Below are 17,271 nucleotides of genomic sequence, written 5' to 3' on the forward strand. Positions count from 1 at the left end.
GCCCAATTTCCTCTTGTCCCAGATCACTTGTGAGGCTTCACACTAGAAGATTCCATACCAGATGAAGCAAACTAAAAAAGAGAGAAGCCACTTGCTCTGTCCACTGTCCTGCTAGTAAAGCAGATATGTTACTCCAAGACAAGTGGGTCATTGCCCCCCTCCAATCCACCCCACTCAACAGCAATCACAAAGACCATTTGCCTAGAAAGAGAGTGATCAGATCTCTATAAAGAAATGGATTTTATTTGGAATAGCTTGTGGGAAAGTTCAAGCCTAAGGGCAATTTCAAAAACAATGAAGGTTTTGGTGATAAGTAATTAAGAAGATGCAGGTAATCCCATGGAAGCAACTACCTAAACCTTAGACCAGCTGAAGTTTACCAGAGATAATACAGGAAAAGACACAGAAGAGCACTCCTAGGGTTGAAGATTCATCTCAAAGGCTACCTATGCAAAGAGACCTGACTTTCTTGAAAGCAGGCTGCAAAACAATTTAGGTGCCCAGGGCACTGTTGAAAACAATAGAGCAATTATCCATCAATTCATGTAACCTAACAGCTAGATGTGACCAACAAAGGCAAATAAGTTAATAGACAAATCAAGGAAAAAGTCAAAGACAGCCCTTCTAAAAACATTGTCTTCCCACAGTGACAGTGCCCATCTCATACCACCTTTTTGTTCTAATTGGGCCATTAATGTATTTGATGATGCCCAACCATGTTGCTGAAGTCAACGTTCTTTACTCAGTCTATGACTTAAATGTTTCTCCTGGAAACACCCTCACAGACACATCAAGAAATAACGCTTTACCAGCTATCTGGACATTCCTTAGTCCAGTTAAGCTGACACATAAAATTAACCACCACAGGCAAAGAGGAGAAGCAGCAACCTTGACAGACCACTTGATATTATTGTGTTTGAGAAGCAAAACCAAAACGAATGAAGAAGCAAAGAGAGACTTGAAAACAGAAAGTGAAAAGTGACTCATCACATAAAATAAATCTCCAATAAGATTAGCAGAAAATTTCACAAAATAAACCTTGCAGGAAAGAAAGCAGTAGGATGATACCTTTAAAGTCCTGAAAAAAAAATGTAAGCTGAGAATTCTATATTTGGCAAAACTATCTTTCAAAACTATGGAAGAAATTAAGACATCCCAAGACAAGCAACAGCTAAGGGAGTTTATTATCGCTAAAACTTTCCTACAAAATATGCTAGAGAGTCCTTCAAGTAGAAAGGAAAGGACATTAGACAGTAATTCAAAGTCATATAAAAATATACAGTTCTTCAGTAAAGGTAAATATGTGGACAAATTGTAATTTTGGTTTGTAACTTAAGTCTTTCATTTTCTACAAAATTTTAAAAAAACGAGTAACAAATTGTAAACCTATGTTGAAAACTATGTGATATAAAGATGTGCTGCGTGACACTGATAACATAAAGGGGTTGAAGCTGTACAGTAGTAGAGTTTTTTGTGTGAATGAAGTTAAATTGGTATCAACTTAAGATAGAGTAACATAACTTTAGGACATTATATGCAATCCCTATAATAATCTTAAATAATCTACCTATAGAATATAAGCAAAAGGAAATAAAAAGGGAATCAAAATTTATCACCACAAAAGTCAACTAAAAATAAAGAAAATCAGTAAAGGAAAAAATAAGGGACAAAATAGCTATAAGAAAACAAAATTTACCTGTAGTCCCAGCTACTCGGGAGGCTGAGGCTGGAGAACGGCATGAACCCGGGAGGTGGAGCTTACAGTGAGCCGAGATCGTGCCACTGCACTCCAGCCTGGGTGACAGAATAAGACTCCATCTAAAAAAAAAAAAAAAAAAATTTACAATGTCAATTGTAAGCTCTTCCCTATCAGTAATTATTCTCAACATAAATGAAAATATTTATATTTTCATTCAAAAGACAGATTGGCAGAATGGATTTTTAAAAATTAACAGGATCCAGCTATATACTGTCTACAAGGGACTCACTTTAGACCTAAAGACACACATAGGTTGAAAGTGAGAGGATAGAAAAATAATATTAAATTTAAAAATTGACCAAAAGAGAACAGTGGCAATTATATTAATATCACACAAAATGCACTTTCAGTGAAGAATGGTTACAAAAGACAAAGTAGGACATTATATAATAATGAAAGGATGAATTCACTAAGAAGATATAACAATTATAAACACATATGAAACAAACATTGAGAGAATTGAAAGGGGAAATAGACAGCTCTACAATAACAGTAGACTTTAATAACCCACTTTCAATAATGGATAGAAAAATTTGAAAGAACAATAAGAAGCTAGAGAACTTAAGAACTATTTTAGAACAATTGTATCTAATGGATATACACAGAACACTCCATTTAACAAGGCAGAATATGCATTTTTCTCAAGTGCACATGGAACATTCTCCAGGATAGACCATGTTAGGCTACAAAATAAGTCTTAGTAAATGTTAATGTATGGAAATCATATGAAGTTTTTTTTTCTCATCACAATGGAATAAAACTGCAAATTAATACCAGAAGAAAAACTTTAAAAATTAGAAATGAGTGAAATTAAGCAACACACTCTTAAACAGGCCATGGGTCAAAGAAGAAATCACAAGGTGTATTAGTTTGTTTTCATGATGCTGGCAAAGACATACCCGAGACTGGGAAGACAAAGAGGTTTAATTGGACTTACAGTTTCATATGGCCAGGGAGGCCTCAGAATCATGGTGGGAGTCAAAAAGCACTTCTTATATGGAGGCATCAAGAGAAAATGAGGAAGAAGCAAATGCAGTAACCCCTGATAAACCAATCAGCCCTCATAAGACTATTTACTATCATGAGAATAGCACAGGAAAGACTGGCCCCCATGATTCAATTACCTCCCACTGAGTCCCCCTTGGATTCTGGGAGGTAAAATTCAAGTTGAGATTTGGGTGGGGATACATCCACCCAACCATATCATTCCACCCATGGCCCCTGCAAATATCATGTCCTCACATTTCAAAACCAATCATACCTTCCCAACAGTCCCCCAAAGTCTTAACTCATTTCAGTATTAACCCAAAAGTCCACAGTCCAAAATCTCATCTGAGACAAGGCAAGTCCCTTCCACCTATGAGCCTGTAAAATCAAAAGCAAGCTAGTTACTTCCTAGATACAATGGGGGTACAGGCATTTGGTAAATACAGCCATTCCAAATGGAAGAAATTGGCCAAAACAAAGTTACAGGGCCCACGCAAGTTCGAAATCCAGCGGGGCAGTCAAATTTTAAAGCTCCAAAATGGTCTCCTTTGACTCCAGGTCTCACATCCAGGTCATGCTTATGCAAGAGGTGGGTTCCAGTGGTCTTGTGCAGCTCCACCCCTGTGACTTTGCAGGACACAGCCCCACTCCCAGCTGCTTTCACGTGCTGGCATTGAGGGTCTGTGGCTTTTCCAACCACACAGTGCAGGCTGTTGGTGGATCTACCATTCTGGGGTCTGGAGGATGGTGGCCCTTTTCTCACAGGTCCACTAGGCAGTGCCCCAGTAGGGATTCTGTGTGGGGGCTCTGACCCCACATTTCCCTTCCATGCTGCCCTGGCAGAGGTTCTCCATGAGAGCCCTGCCCCTGCAGCAAACTTTTGCCTGGGCATCCAGGCATTTCCAAACATCTGAAATCTGGGCGGGGGTTTCCAAACCTCAATTCTTGACTTCTGTGCACCCGCAGGTTCAGCACCACGCAGAAGTTGCCAGGGCTTGGCAGCTTCCACCCTCTGAAGCTACAGCCCAAGCTGCAAGTTGGCCCCTTTCAGCCATGGCTGGAGTGGCTGGGACACAAGGCACTAGTCTGCACATGGCATGGGAACCCTGGGCCCGGCCTATGAAACCACTGTTTCCTCTTGGGCTTCTGGGCCTGTGATGGGAGTGGCTGCTGTGAAGGTCTCTGATGTGGTGGCCTGAAGGCATTTTCCCCAAGGTCTTGGGGATTAACCTTAGGCTCCTTGCTACTTATGCAAATATCTGCAGCCAGCTTGAATTTCTCCCCAGAAAATGGGTTTTTCTTTTCTATTACATAATCAAGCTGCAAATTTTCTGAACATTTATGCTGTTTCCTTTACAAAACTGAATGCCTTTAACAGCATCCAAGTCACCCCTTGAATGCTTTTCTGCTTAGAAATTTCTTCTTCCAGATACCCTAAATCATCTCTCTGAAGTTCAAAGTTCCACAAATCTCTAGGGCAGGGGCAAAATGCCACCAGCTATTTAGGTAAAACATAACAAGAGTCACCTTCACTTCAATTCCCAACAAGTTCCTCAACTCCATCTGAGACCACCTCAGCCTGGATTTTATTGTCCATGTTGCTATTAGCATTTTGGGCAAAACCATTCAACAAGTCTCTAGGAAGTTCCAAAGTTTCCCACATTTTCCTGTCTTCTTCAGAGCCCTTCAAACTGTTCCAGTCTCTGCCTGTTACCCAGTTACAAAGCTGCTTCCACATTTTCGGGTATCTTTTCAGCAACCCACTCTATTGGTACCAATTTACTGTTTTAGTCTGTTTTCACGCTGCTGATAAAGACATACCTGAGACTGGGAAGAAAAAGATGTTTAATTGAACTTACAACTCCACATAGCTGGGGAGGCCTCAGAATCATGGCTGGAGGCAAAAGTCAGGGGGCAACAGAAAATGAAGAAGCAAAAGTGGAAACCCCTGATAAACCCATCAGATCTCATGAGACTTATTCACTATCAAAAGAGTAGCATGGGAAAGAGTGGTCCCATGATTCAATTATCTCCCCCTGGGTTCCTCCCACAATATGTGGGAATTCTGGGAGAGTCAAGTTGAGATTTGGGTGGGGTCACAGCCAAACCATATCAGAAGGGAAATTAGAAAATATCTTAAGACAAATGAAAATGAAAACACTACATGCCAAATTATGGGACTGAGTAAAAGCAGTGCTAAGAGAGATAATTGTAATGGTAAACACTCTCCTCACTGGATTTTTTGTTTGAGATTGTTCTTCTTTTTTAACACAAATGTTCACTGACATTACTACTAATTTTACAGAAATAAAAATAATTGTAAAAAGTACTGTGAACAACTGCACCTCAACAAAATAGATAACCTAGATGAAAATGGACAGATTTCTAGAAATGTACAATCAACTAATACTGGATCATAAAGAAATAAGGAATTCCAACAGATGGGTAATGAGTAAGGAAATTGAGTCAGTCATCAAAACCCTTACATGAAAGAAAAGTTCAGGATCAGATGGCTTCATCAGTGAATTCTAACAAACATTTAAAGAAGAATTAACATCAATCTTCAAATTTTTAGAAACATTAAAGAGGAAAGAATACTTCTATACTCATTCAATGAGGCCAGTATTATGCTGATGTCAAAGTCAGAAAAAGATATGACAAGAAATACACACTAATATTACTTATGAATATTGATGCCAAAAATTATTTGGTTTACTAGGACACCAAATTCAATAGCATATTGGAAGTATTATATGCCAAGATGAAGTAGGATTTATTCCTGGGATGTAAAGATAGTTTTACATACAAAAATTAATTTGCCATACCATCTCAGCACAATAAAGATATATGTAGAAAACCCACAGCTAACATCATACTCAATGGTGGAAGACTGAAAGCTTTTTCTATAAGATCAACAACAAGGCAAGTATGTTCAATTTTACCACTTGTATTCAACATAGTGTTAAAAGTTGTAACCAGAGCAATCAGGAAAGAAAAAGAAATAAAAGACATCTAAATTGGAAAGATAGAAGTAAAATCATCTCTGTTCTCGGATGAGATCCTCTCATATGTATAAAATCCCAAGAATACACACAAACACCGCCCCCCCCACCCCGCCATACACACGCAGAAACAAACAAAACCTGTTTGAACTAATAAACACATTTAGTGACGTTTCAGTATATAAAATCAGCACATAAAAATTGGCCATAAATATGTCCTAACAATGTGTAATCTGAAAAGGAATTTGAGAAAAGCAATTCCATTTACAATAGCATCAAAAGAATAATAAACTTAGGAATAAGTCTAACCAAAGAGATGAAAGACTTACACACTGAAAACCACAACCCACTGCTGAAATTAAAGAAGACACAAATAAATGGAAAGAAATCCCATGTACATGAACTAGATGATTTAATATTGTTATGATATCCATACTACCCAAACCAATCTACAGATTCAATGCAATTCCTATTATAATTTCAGTAATGTCTTTTGCAAAAATAAAAAAAAGTCACTCCTAACATTCCTAATAAATCTCAAGGAATTCCCAATTGCCAAAACAATCCTGCAAAAGAAAAATAAAGTTAGAGGTCTTATATTTTCTGCTTTTGAAACTTACTACAAAGCTATGGTAATCAAAACAGTGTAGTAGTAACATAAAGACAGACATATAGACCAATGGAATAGAATAGAGAGAGCCCAGAAATAAACTCTTACATTTATGGTCAAATAAACAATGGTGCCAAGATGGCTTAATGGGGAAAAAGACATCTTTTCAACAAGTGGTACATAGAAAAATACATATTCACATGCAAAAGAGCAAAGTTTGAACATTTTATCATCTAATATTATTGAAAAAAATTAACGGAAAATGTATCAAATATCTAAACGTAAGAGCTAGAGCTATAAAACTCTTGGGAGAAAACATAGGGGAAAAGCTTCATGACATTGGATTTGGTAGTAATTTGTTGGATATGACACCAAAAGCACAGGTAACAAAAGAAAAAATATATACAAATTGGACTCCATCAAAATTTAAAATATTTGTTCATCAAAGGATGTTATCAATAAAGTAAAACAAGTAACACAAAAAATGAGAGAAAAATGCAACTCATCTATCTGATAAAGGAATAATATCTAGAATATAAAAAAAGTCCCTACAATTCAACACTATAAAACAAACAATTCAGTTCAAAAATGAGCCAAGGATTTATAGACATTGGTCCAAAATATATATACAAATGGTCAATAAACATATAACAAATACTCAACATCACCAGGAATCAATAGGAAAATGCAAATCAAAACACAATGAGACATCACTTCTCTTCTAAAAATGCATGGGGAATTTGTGGTAATTGCATATATCAGATATATAGACACAGAAATGATGATTGTGAAGAACTTTATACTCACAGATTCTCCAGAAACAGGAGGCATAGCAGGCCACAGAGGGCCACACGAGAGAAGCAACAAGGTCAGTTAGGAGGCACAAGGGCAACAGGGGAAAACATGGCCTGGAGCCTTTATTCGGGGTTTTCTGGGAAAAAATGGGCAAGGCAGGATAGGTGCGCCCAGTACATTTGGGATTTAACAATTTTGAAGAGCTCTAGACTATAGGAGCCATCTCTAGTTGTCTGGTATCTGATTCTAGGGTGATTTACGGCAGGAAAAATATTGGCTCAGTGTGTGAAAGTGATAAAGGATATGGTTGGGGCTGTGGACTCTGAATTGTTTTGTTTGTATATCAGAGAGGCTGAAAGGGGAGTTGTTTGCTGTCTGAAATTAGTTAGTTACCCTTGGGAAAGGAAGTCTATCTGGTATCAACGAGGGTCCAATTTCCAGAGCATCAAGAGTGCGGAAAACTTAGTCAATACAACTTTACACCCTTTGGGATGGCTATTTTTCAAAACAAAACAAAACAGAAGACAAGTGTTACAAGGATCTGAAGAAATTTGAACCATTAGTATTTCTAGTAGGAATAACAAATGCAGCAGCAACTGTGGAAAACAGTATGGCAGTTCTTGAAAAAATTAAACAGAATTAAACCATAGGATTCAACAATTCCGCTTCTGGGAATATTTTTAAAATTTTTTTAAATTTTTTAAAAAATTTAAAAAATAAGTTTATGAATATTTGTACACTAGTGTTCATATCAGCATTATTCACAATAGCCAGAAGGTGAAAACAATACAAATGTCCATCAATAGATAAATGGATAAATTAAGTGTGGTGTATAAATACAAGTGGAATATTATTCAGCCTTTAAAAAGAATGAAATTCTGATACATGCTACATGGGTGAAACTTGAATGCATTATGCTAAATGAAATAAGACAGACACACACACACCCATACACACACACACACACACACACACACACACACACACACAAATGCATGATTCTGCTTACATGAGATAACGATAGCAGTCAAATTCATAGAGACAGAAAGTAGAATGGAGTTTTCCAGCAGCTAGGGGAGGAGAAAATGGAGAGTTATTATTTAATCCATATAGAGTTTCACCATGGTAGGATGAAAAAGTTATGGAAATGAATAGCGGTGATTGTTACCCAACAATGTGAAACTTAATGACACAGACATGTACACTTAAGAATGGTTAAAATGGTAAATTTTATGTCTTGTACATTTTAACACAATTTTAAAAATTAAATTAAATCTAACAATAACCAAGCAAAACTAGGCAGTTTTTCTCCATAAGCTGTGCTTTTAATCATTTCGTTGTAAGTAATGACACAGAAATGTTTTAACCAACAAATAATTGTATGAACATATGCAGACATATAGATATATAAAGCACCATTAACTTAAGGTTAGGGTAAAAGCATTTGGGTATGACTGTCATACAATAGCTCATAAAGCAGTATTTAATAATAACCTAGACAAGAGAATATATGGTACAAATATGTTATAAGAGAAAAAGGTTGTAATCCATTGTTCAGTCTTTCCTCAATTAAAATAGAGCTTTATTCCTTAGTTTACCTTCATCTTTTCTATTCACTTACGTCTTTCTTCTTCCTCCTCTTCCATTTTCCACGCCGTCCATGGTTGCAGTCTCTGCTGCAAGCATGCAAAAAGAAGACGGTATTGACATTTCCATAGAATGAAGGTCTTGAAAATCTTCAATGAATTCACTAAATGTTTCTGTTACAAAGATATTCAAGAGAAAACTGAAGAAGCAGCAGAGGGAAATTCTTTCCATAGAGAGGGCATGACTTCTAGAACTTACTAACCTAAAAACAAAAGAACATGGCCTATAGAAAAAGCTGGCTTCATAAACAGGAAGCAGAAGTCTGTGTAATGTCATTTTGACCAAAGTCCTTTATCTTAATAGAAAAAGGTGATTTTTCTCTCTAAGAAGGCTAAGTTTAGTATGGTCAGGTGCTCAAGTTAAAGTAAATAAAATGTACTCTGTCTAGGTTAACCAGTAAGGGATTTATTTATAAAAAGATCTTAATAGTTACCAGAATAGCAGTTATCTGGGGGGAACAGATAAGGTTGAAATTCCAGAAATAAAAAACACAAACCATTCAGTAGAACAGGCTGCATTTAACAAACAAACAAATAAAATTAATAGCACCGCTATATCAATTACTGGAAGAAAGAAATTCAGCTTTTCTGAAACCACTGTTGATGAATGCTTTGTAATTTTTAAAAAATGTGTTACTGTAATTAGGTGATAGTCCCCATTTATTTAATTAAATGCTAATCTAGTGTTGCTGTGAAGTGATTTTGGAGATGTCATTAAAGTCCCTAATCAGTTAACTTTAAATAAGGGAGATAAGCCTGGATAATCTATGTAGGCATGACAACCACTTAGAAGACCTAAAAAGCAAGGCAGAGTGTTTCTGAAAAAGTGCAAAGAAATTCTTTCTGTTGACAACTTTGGCCCATGCCCATGGAATTCCTCCTACTCATAATCTTCCCTTTCTGATTGCCCACCCTACAGATATCAAACTAGTTTCAACTGTATCAATTCACACCACTGTATAATAAAATTCCTTGGCACATCTCTCTAGAGAGCTAGAAAGCTAATTAAATATGGATAGTCAGAGAGATAGAGAATTCTGACTGCTGTACCACTCTATGACAAAAACCTGACTTTGAAACAACTACCATTCCCCAAATCCACAGGCTTCCCATAGGCAAAACATAATTCTACTCAAAACAATGTCCTCTATTTCCTGCTTTCAAATCAGTGGAACTAGGGGTATATGTAAGTCAAATGCCTACACCCTAGCTCCAAGTGAGACTAGGAACTCAATTTTGATTTCTACTTTGAAAAGACAGAACTTCTAACAGGTGAATTTTCCCAAATACTGGAAGCCGGGCGCGGTGGCTCAAGCCTGTAATCCCAGCACTTTGGGAGGCCGAGGCGGGTGGATCACGAGGTCAGGAGATCCAGACCATCCTGGCTAACATGGTGAAACCCCGTCTCTACTAAAAATACAAAAAACTAGCCGGGCGTGGTGGCGGGCGCCTGTAGTCCCAGCTACTTGGGAGGCTGAGGCAGGAGAATGGCGTGAACCCGGGAGGCGGAGCTTGCAGTGAGCCGAGATCGCGCCACTGCACTCCAGCCTGGGTGACACAGCGAGACTCCGTCTCAAAAAAAAAAAAAAAAAAAAAAATACTGGAAGCCTATCCAAAAGGTTGAAAACAGCCAAAAATATAATTCCTGGCCAGGTACGGTGGCTCACACCTGTAATCTCAGCACTTTGGGAGGCTGAGGCGGGCAGATCACAAGGTCAGGAGTTTGAGACCAGCCCGACCAACATGGTGAAACCCCGTCTCTACTAAAAATACAAAAATTAGCCAGGCATGGTGGCACACGCCTGAAATCTCAGCTACTCAGGTGGCTGAGGCAGGAGAATCGCTTGAACTCAGGAGGCAGAGGTTGCAGTGTGCTGAGATTGTGCCACTGCACTCTAGCCTGGGCAACAGAGCGAGACTCTGTCTCAAAAAAATATATATATAATTCCTTCTCCTCAAATTTCTGGCTTCTCAAAATGTCTTAAAGGAAGAATTTACTCTTTAACCTATTAATCCCAATTAATAATTGAGTGACATACTCAGGATTAATAGGTGAAAGAGCAAATTGTGTTTTATCAGCTTTGAGTATGTTACTTAGCTGACTTGAGGTCTCAACATAATGGTGATCATGCTAGCTTTGATTACACAAACACATGTGATGACTATTTTCCCATGTTAATATATATCAGTCTGTGCGTCAGTCTGGATGCTCTAGATTATAGGGCTGTAACAAGTAACCCCCAGAGCTCTGTGGCTTAATACAACAAATGTTTGTTTGTTGCACATGGTACAAGCCCTATGTGTTGGCCACGGGGCTTTTTTACCATAGTCACTTAGGAACACAAGTTGAGGGACACTTTTTCTTGAAGTGTCCTTCCATAATTATCAAGGCAGAAAAAAGGGACATGGTTTATTGTGCATTTTACCTTAAAACTTCTATAAGACAGGTCACAGGTTCCTTCTGCTCACATTTTGTCAACCAAATATAGGTCATTCTTAGATTCTGGAGAATATGGCAAGGGTAATCTAACCATAATTTTTGAAGAAACACAAGGTTTGTTAACAACCTTCTCTTTTTTCGTTGCCAATAAGTCTTTATTTATTCACTGTATTTTCCCAGGGAAAGGAGAAGAGAAGGGAAGCGTCAGCATGTGTTACAAAATGATTAGAAAATGGGAAAGGAAATACCCAGTACGGCAAATTCAACCATCAAATAAATACACCCCAGTGATGGGGTCACCAAAATCCAAAGGGGCTCAGTCTCCTGCAGTTCAGGAATGAGGGGAAGGGATCAGGAAAAGAACAGACAAACTCAGGCTTTCCTACCCTCCCTCCCAATAAACACAAGATTTCATGCAAAGCTTTGGTTTCTAGCAAAAAACATGGAGTTACATTCATTCGTCTCCTATTAAACAATCTTGGGGCCACTTTGACAAAAGTTTCTTGCACCTGCATAACAGTTCCTGAGTGCCTTGAATATACATTCATATTCCCTTTCGTGGCCTCCTGACCACACTTTCCACATGGAAGGCCCTCAGTTGCTTCTCTCTACTTTAGGATTAAAGATTAACTAGGTTTGATCCATCCAAAGTGCAGCAGTGTCTCAAGCATTTGGCATGGATACATCAAGAAATGGTCTTGACTCAGGAAGTTGGGAACAAGGGATGGAGGGTTCCTAGCTTCTTCAGGATGTTTGCATAAATCATTTAAGAGTTGTGAAGACACTACAAGCATTAAATGTGTATGTGTCTGGGTGTGTAGATTTTCTTTTGGGGGTGAACGGAAAACAGGGCAGGGTAGGAGACAAGTTTTTAGGACAGAAGATGTGGTCTAATAGGTAATAGGGGAAGGGAAACACAAAAGAAAGATGGTTCAAGATCTCCACTTTAAGAAGAGGGCCCCCCAAACTAATGTTTCAGATCTTTTGGCCTGATGCAGAACCTTCTGTCAAAGATGGTCTCAATACAAAAAGAAGTTATAAGTAAACAAGAAGTAAACAAAACCCCAAAAGAACATGGAAAAAGACCAATACATTATATTTACATAAAGTAGGCCCCTAGCGATCACCAACTCCATGAAGTCCTACAAAGCCCAGACAAATACAATAACTGGGGGCAGTGCGGAGGGCAGCATTTAGGGAAGATAAGAACCCAAGATCAGACACACATCACCCAATGCATTCTATTTCATTTGTCCCATTTCAACACAGTGAGGCAGGTTTGTGGTGATCTCAGAGCATGTAAATGAAACACCTTTTTCTCCTTTAGCTACCATGATACTATTAATCACTAGTGTAGTGAGCAGGACATGGGCTCCAGGCACCACAAAGAAGCCCTCACGTCAGGAGATTGAGACCATCCTGGCTAACACGGAGAAACCCCGTTTCTACTAAAAAAAAAAAATACGAAAAATTAGCCAGGTGTGGTGGCAGGGGCCTGTAGTCCCAGCTCCCTGGGAGGTGGAGCTTGCAGTGAATTGAGATCGTGCCACTGCACTCCAGTGTGGGTGACAGAGCAAGACTCCGTCTCAAAAAAAAAAAAAAAAAAAAAAAAAAAAAAAAAAAGAAGCCCTCGCTTATGGGTCTCCCTGGAACCCCAAAATTCTGAACGGTTAAGGATTTTAGACCTTGTTTCATATACCCAACCCTCGACAGCACAGGATAACAGAGGTATTGGTCTTAAAACTTATCCTTACCAACTCACATTTTTTTCTGAACACACATACCCTGTGGAGCATGGTAGGCCTAATCTGGTGAAGAATGGATCTGGGATGTAAAGCATATCCTGTGCCCTAGGATTAGACAAGCCTCACCTAATCTTGGCTTCCTCTCTAGACCTTTCACCTGGCCCAACCTCTCCTAGTGTCTCTGCACCACCATTTCCTGTTTAGACTAATTTCCAATCTTCCAGTAGTTGGCGATCAAGTCATGGGGTAACCCAGTTAAAATCTATCTCCCATAAAAAATTGTCAAGGCAGAGGGGGTTTCAAGAGGATACTACGGCAGAAAAGCCAGCTCTCTTTAGCAAAAATGAGGTAGTTCAATAGTCTGGGAACTCCAAATAGTTGCTCTCCCTGGTGGCAAAAACGACGACAAAAAGTATTTCTGCTGTGCAAACCTGGAGTTGCTGCCGGCTTATACCTGAGATTTCTCACGTACCTGAGAACACAGTGCAGGAAATGAGGGACTTAGATTAAAATATACAAAAATACAAAACCAGAATATTTAGAGTAAGGAAAAAAATGTTAAAATGCACGAGATAACATCAGTCACACACAGCTAATGCAGTTGGCATCCTGGAGAAAGTGAGACCCGAGGTGCTGTATCCAAGGGAGCAAGTAAATAAAATCACATTGGCCCAGAATGCGGTGGGGGTGAGCATAGGAGCAGCAGGTTTGCAGCTATTCTCCCAAACACAGTTTTTGCCTTCATCTCTACCCATTGTTTGGGACAGTCCCCAGCACCCTATCCCAAAAGTGGGTATAAGGATACAAGATGTGAAAACAAAACAAAAACACCACCTTATTCCTGAGAGATTCCCTCCCACAGAATGTAGTGGCCTGGCTCCATGAATCCGGTCTTATACTTAATCACTTCACTCTGGAATGGAAATTATTACTAAATATTCTTCCTTCAAAGTGTCAGAGGCATTTGAACCAGAGTAGCTCCATCTTGAATAGGGGCTGGGTAAAAGGAGGCTGAGACCTGCTAGGCGCATTCCCAAGGGATTAAGGCATTCTTAGTCACAGGATGAGATACAACATACAACTCATAAAGACCTTGCTGATAAAACAGATTGCATTAAGAAGCCGGCCATATCCCACAAAAACCAAGGCAGGGATGAGAGTGACCTCTGGTTGTCCTCACTGCTACACTCCCACCAGCGACATGACAGTTTACAAATGCCATGCGAAACGTCAGGAAGTTACTCTGTATGGTCTAAAAAGGGGAGACATGAATAATCTACCACTTATTTAGCATACAATCAAGAAATGACCATAAAAACAGGCAACCAGCAGCCCTCGGGGGCTGCTCTGCCTATGGAGCAGCCATTCGTTATTCCCTTACTTTCTTAATAAACGTGCCTTCACGGACTCACCCTGAATTCTTTCTTGCGCCATATCCAAGAACCCTCTCCTAGGGTCTGGATCGAGACCTCTTTCCGGTAACAAAGGAAAACAACTTCCGTACCTAGGCCACTTTCAACAGCTGGAAATTCCCACGGCCACCCCCGCGCCACCGCCCCAGAAGCCCTCACTTGCATTTGGACAGAGCATGGTTGCAGTTCCTTTGCCTCACCCTTTCCCCCCACCTAGAGGGAAGAAGGGGCGATGGTGTGAACCCCAGCCTGAGACACATTGGGGCCAGCTGGCCCCAATGTACCCTATTCCCACTTTCCCCACTTTGCCTGCTCCTTGAAATTTCCTGCTCTTGGGAAACACGAAGCTCCACCCGTTGTGGCTCAATTCTTGGAATCCTGGGGGCAGGGCAGGGCTGTGGATTTCTTCTTCCCGTGGAGAGCAGCTTGGCTTGACCTGTGCGCGAGGGGCCTGCTGGGCCTCATGGTAGCCGTGAGGCTACCATATGGCTGACACTCTGGCAGAAGTGGCACTTCTTGGGCTGGGGTGGCAGCTTGCATTCCTTAGCATGATGGTCTAGACCTCCACAGTTGTAGTACCTGTCTCCTTTTGATGTGCGTTTCTGCATGTTCTTCCCCTTTGGCTGCCTCTCACTCCCAATACAGAACACCCCACCAGGTCCGGTGACCGCACGGTTAGATTCCACACCCTTGGCTGACTCCTCCACTGCCTCGCCCTCCTTCAGGCTCCAGGAAGCCCTCCGTGTGCAGCTTACTGTGGTGCTCGATCCACTGGGGGATCGAGCGCGACCCCGGCGAGGGCGGTCGACAAAGCCCAAGGGCACGTTGAACCACTTACAAATGCCGGCACGTTGAACCACTTAAAAATGCCGGCACGTTGAACCACTTACAAATGCCGGCACGTTGAACCACTTACAGATGCCAGCACCTTGCAGCAGCTGAGGCTTGTCCGCGGCCGGGGCTGTGTCCTCCAGCGCCTCTTTAGGCGCCTCCTCTGCCGCCTTGGCGCAGCCGTCTGCTAACTGCTGATTGGACACGGAGCCCAGGGTCGTCAGCTGAGCCCGCGGCCCTGGGTCCCAGGTTGGGCGGCTGCTGGCCCCAGAGAAGTCAGAAGGCCTCAACCTTCTTCATTACCTAAGTTTTCAACAGCTGTGTAAAAGAATGTATATACTTCACCTTTAAAGGGTTTACTTGATGGAAATAAAAAAGGAATTTATAAATTTTAAAGTTTCCGCTTACATAACAATAGCTAGATCTGGTAGGAAGTCGGAGCATGACAATTCCATGGTCTGCCTGCTGCAGAAAGGGTCCAGGGTAAGGTACAGCCTCCTCACCTGGGAACACACGGAAAGATTTCTAGGGCAGTACAATAATTTCTAGAATGAGAAATCATTCCAGGAAAATAAAGAGGTTGAAAACACCTGTCTGGCTTCCCGTCTTAGGGGAGATCACAGATGGTTAAGGTGGGAAGTAGAGAAAGGAAATTATCTCTATATATGTGTATATAATCATTGGAGAACTTGAAAATATCAGAAGATAGATGAGTAGATTCATTTCATAGATGCAGCCTTTAAGGGGAGGGACTTCACTAAAAGAAGTCCCATGTTCTCCATTGTGTTTTATCAAACATACATTGGGAAAATAGCATTTGCACAGGGTAAGTCTGAAGAAGATCTGTTTTCTCACGGTCTTCAAGGAGGCATTTGGAGATTTCAGAAATCCCTCTGTGCCTCAGGGGGGAGGGGAGGGGAAGGGAGGGGAGAACTCACAGATGTGTGGCAGTGGCCTGAGTATGCAATGAAGAAGCCACAGTGTGCAGACTTAGAGCAGAGGCAGAAGGGTGGACCCTGAGACATTATCTGTGGATACCTGAAAAACAACTCAGAAAGAAAGGCAGGACCAATCATGCCTCAGCAGTCACCAGTCCAGGAAATGGAAGAGACACGTCACCTGTGGCAACAGCCATTGATGATCTGAGGAAGAGACACGTCACCTGTGGCAACAGCCATTGATGATCTGAGGACATTGAACATCTCTAACGGTTCTGTGGAACTTCACAAACCTCCTGCCCTGATGCACCATCTCCAGGGAGAGTAAAGAGAGTCTGGAAAAACAAAGAAGGCTGAATTATCCAAAATCAGGAATGGAAGCCAGAAGTAAGTGAAAGTTGGCAACTGGCAGAATGAGTCCACAGGAGGAATATTAGGACTGTTTTAGAACATAAAGTTTATTCTATGTGTAGAACTCATTTTCATTTTATATAAATGTATAATCCAATGACAAATACCTTCAAATATTTAGCAAACTTGGGTCTATTTCCATGGAAAAGTTGAGCATTTATGAAAGTTAAGAAATATTTAAGAAATTAAAAATCCTTCAAGTGTTTTTTGTTTTTTTGATGGAGTCTTGCTCTGTAGCCCAGGCTGGAGTGCAGTGGAGCAATCTCGGCTCACTGCAACCTCTGCCTCATGGGTTCAAGCAATTCTCCTGCTTCAGCCTCCTGAGTAGCTGGGAATATAGGTGCATACCATGGCTAATTTCTTCTGTATTTTAGTAGAGACATGGTTGCCCAGACTGGTCTCGAACTCCTGAGCTCAGACAATCCACTCGCCTCAGCCTCCCAAAGTGCTAGGATTACAGGCTTGAACCACCATGCCTGGCCAAATGTTCTTTAAAAATGGTGCTTTGTGACAACTCTAAAGATAAGCCTATTCTAGAAATCTCTCCATTGAATGCTTATTTTAATTTCAACAAACTTGGGATAATAGTGTAATAAAGTGTCATATAGGTATTCTTCATATTTAATAATTATTAATACTCTACCATTTATGCTTCATTTTTCTTTCGTTTCATTTTTCTTTTTCTTTCTCCACCT

General features: G+C 40.3%; 1 pseudogene; it reads right to left on the minus strand.

Annotated features, from left to right (window-relative positions):
• Positions 1–13,266: 13,266 nt before the first annotated feature.
• On the minus strand, positions 13,267–16,405 carry LOC126964128 (protein lin-28 homolog A-like; annotated as a pseudogene).
• Between the last annotated feature and the right edge of the window lie 866 nt (positions 16,406–17,271).

This window comes from Macaca thibetana, chromosome 10 (genome assembly GCF_024542745.1).
Source record: "Macaca thibetana thibetana isolate TM-01 chromosome 10, ASM2454274v1, whole genome shotgun sequence".
NCBI lineage: Eukaryota > Metazoa > Chordata > Mammalia > Primates > Cercopithecidae > Macaca > Macaca thibetana.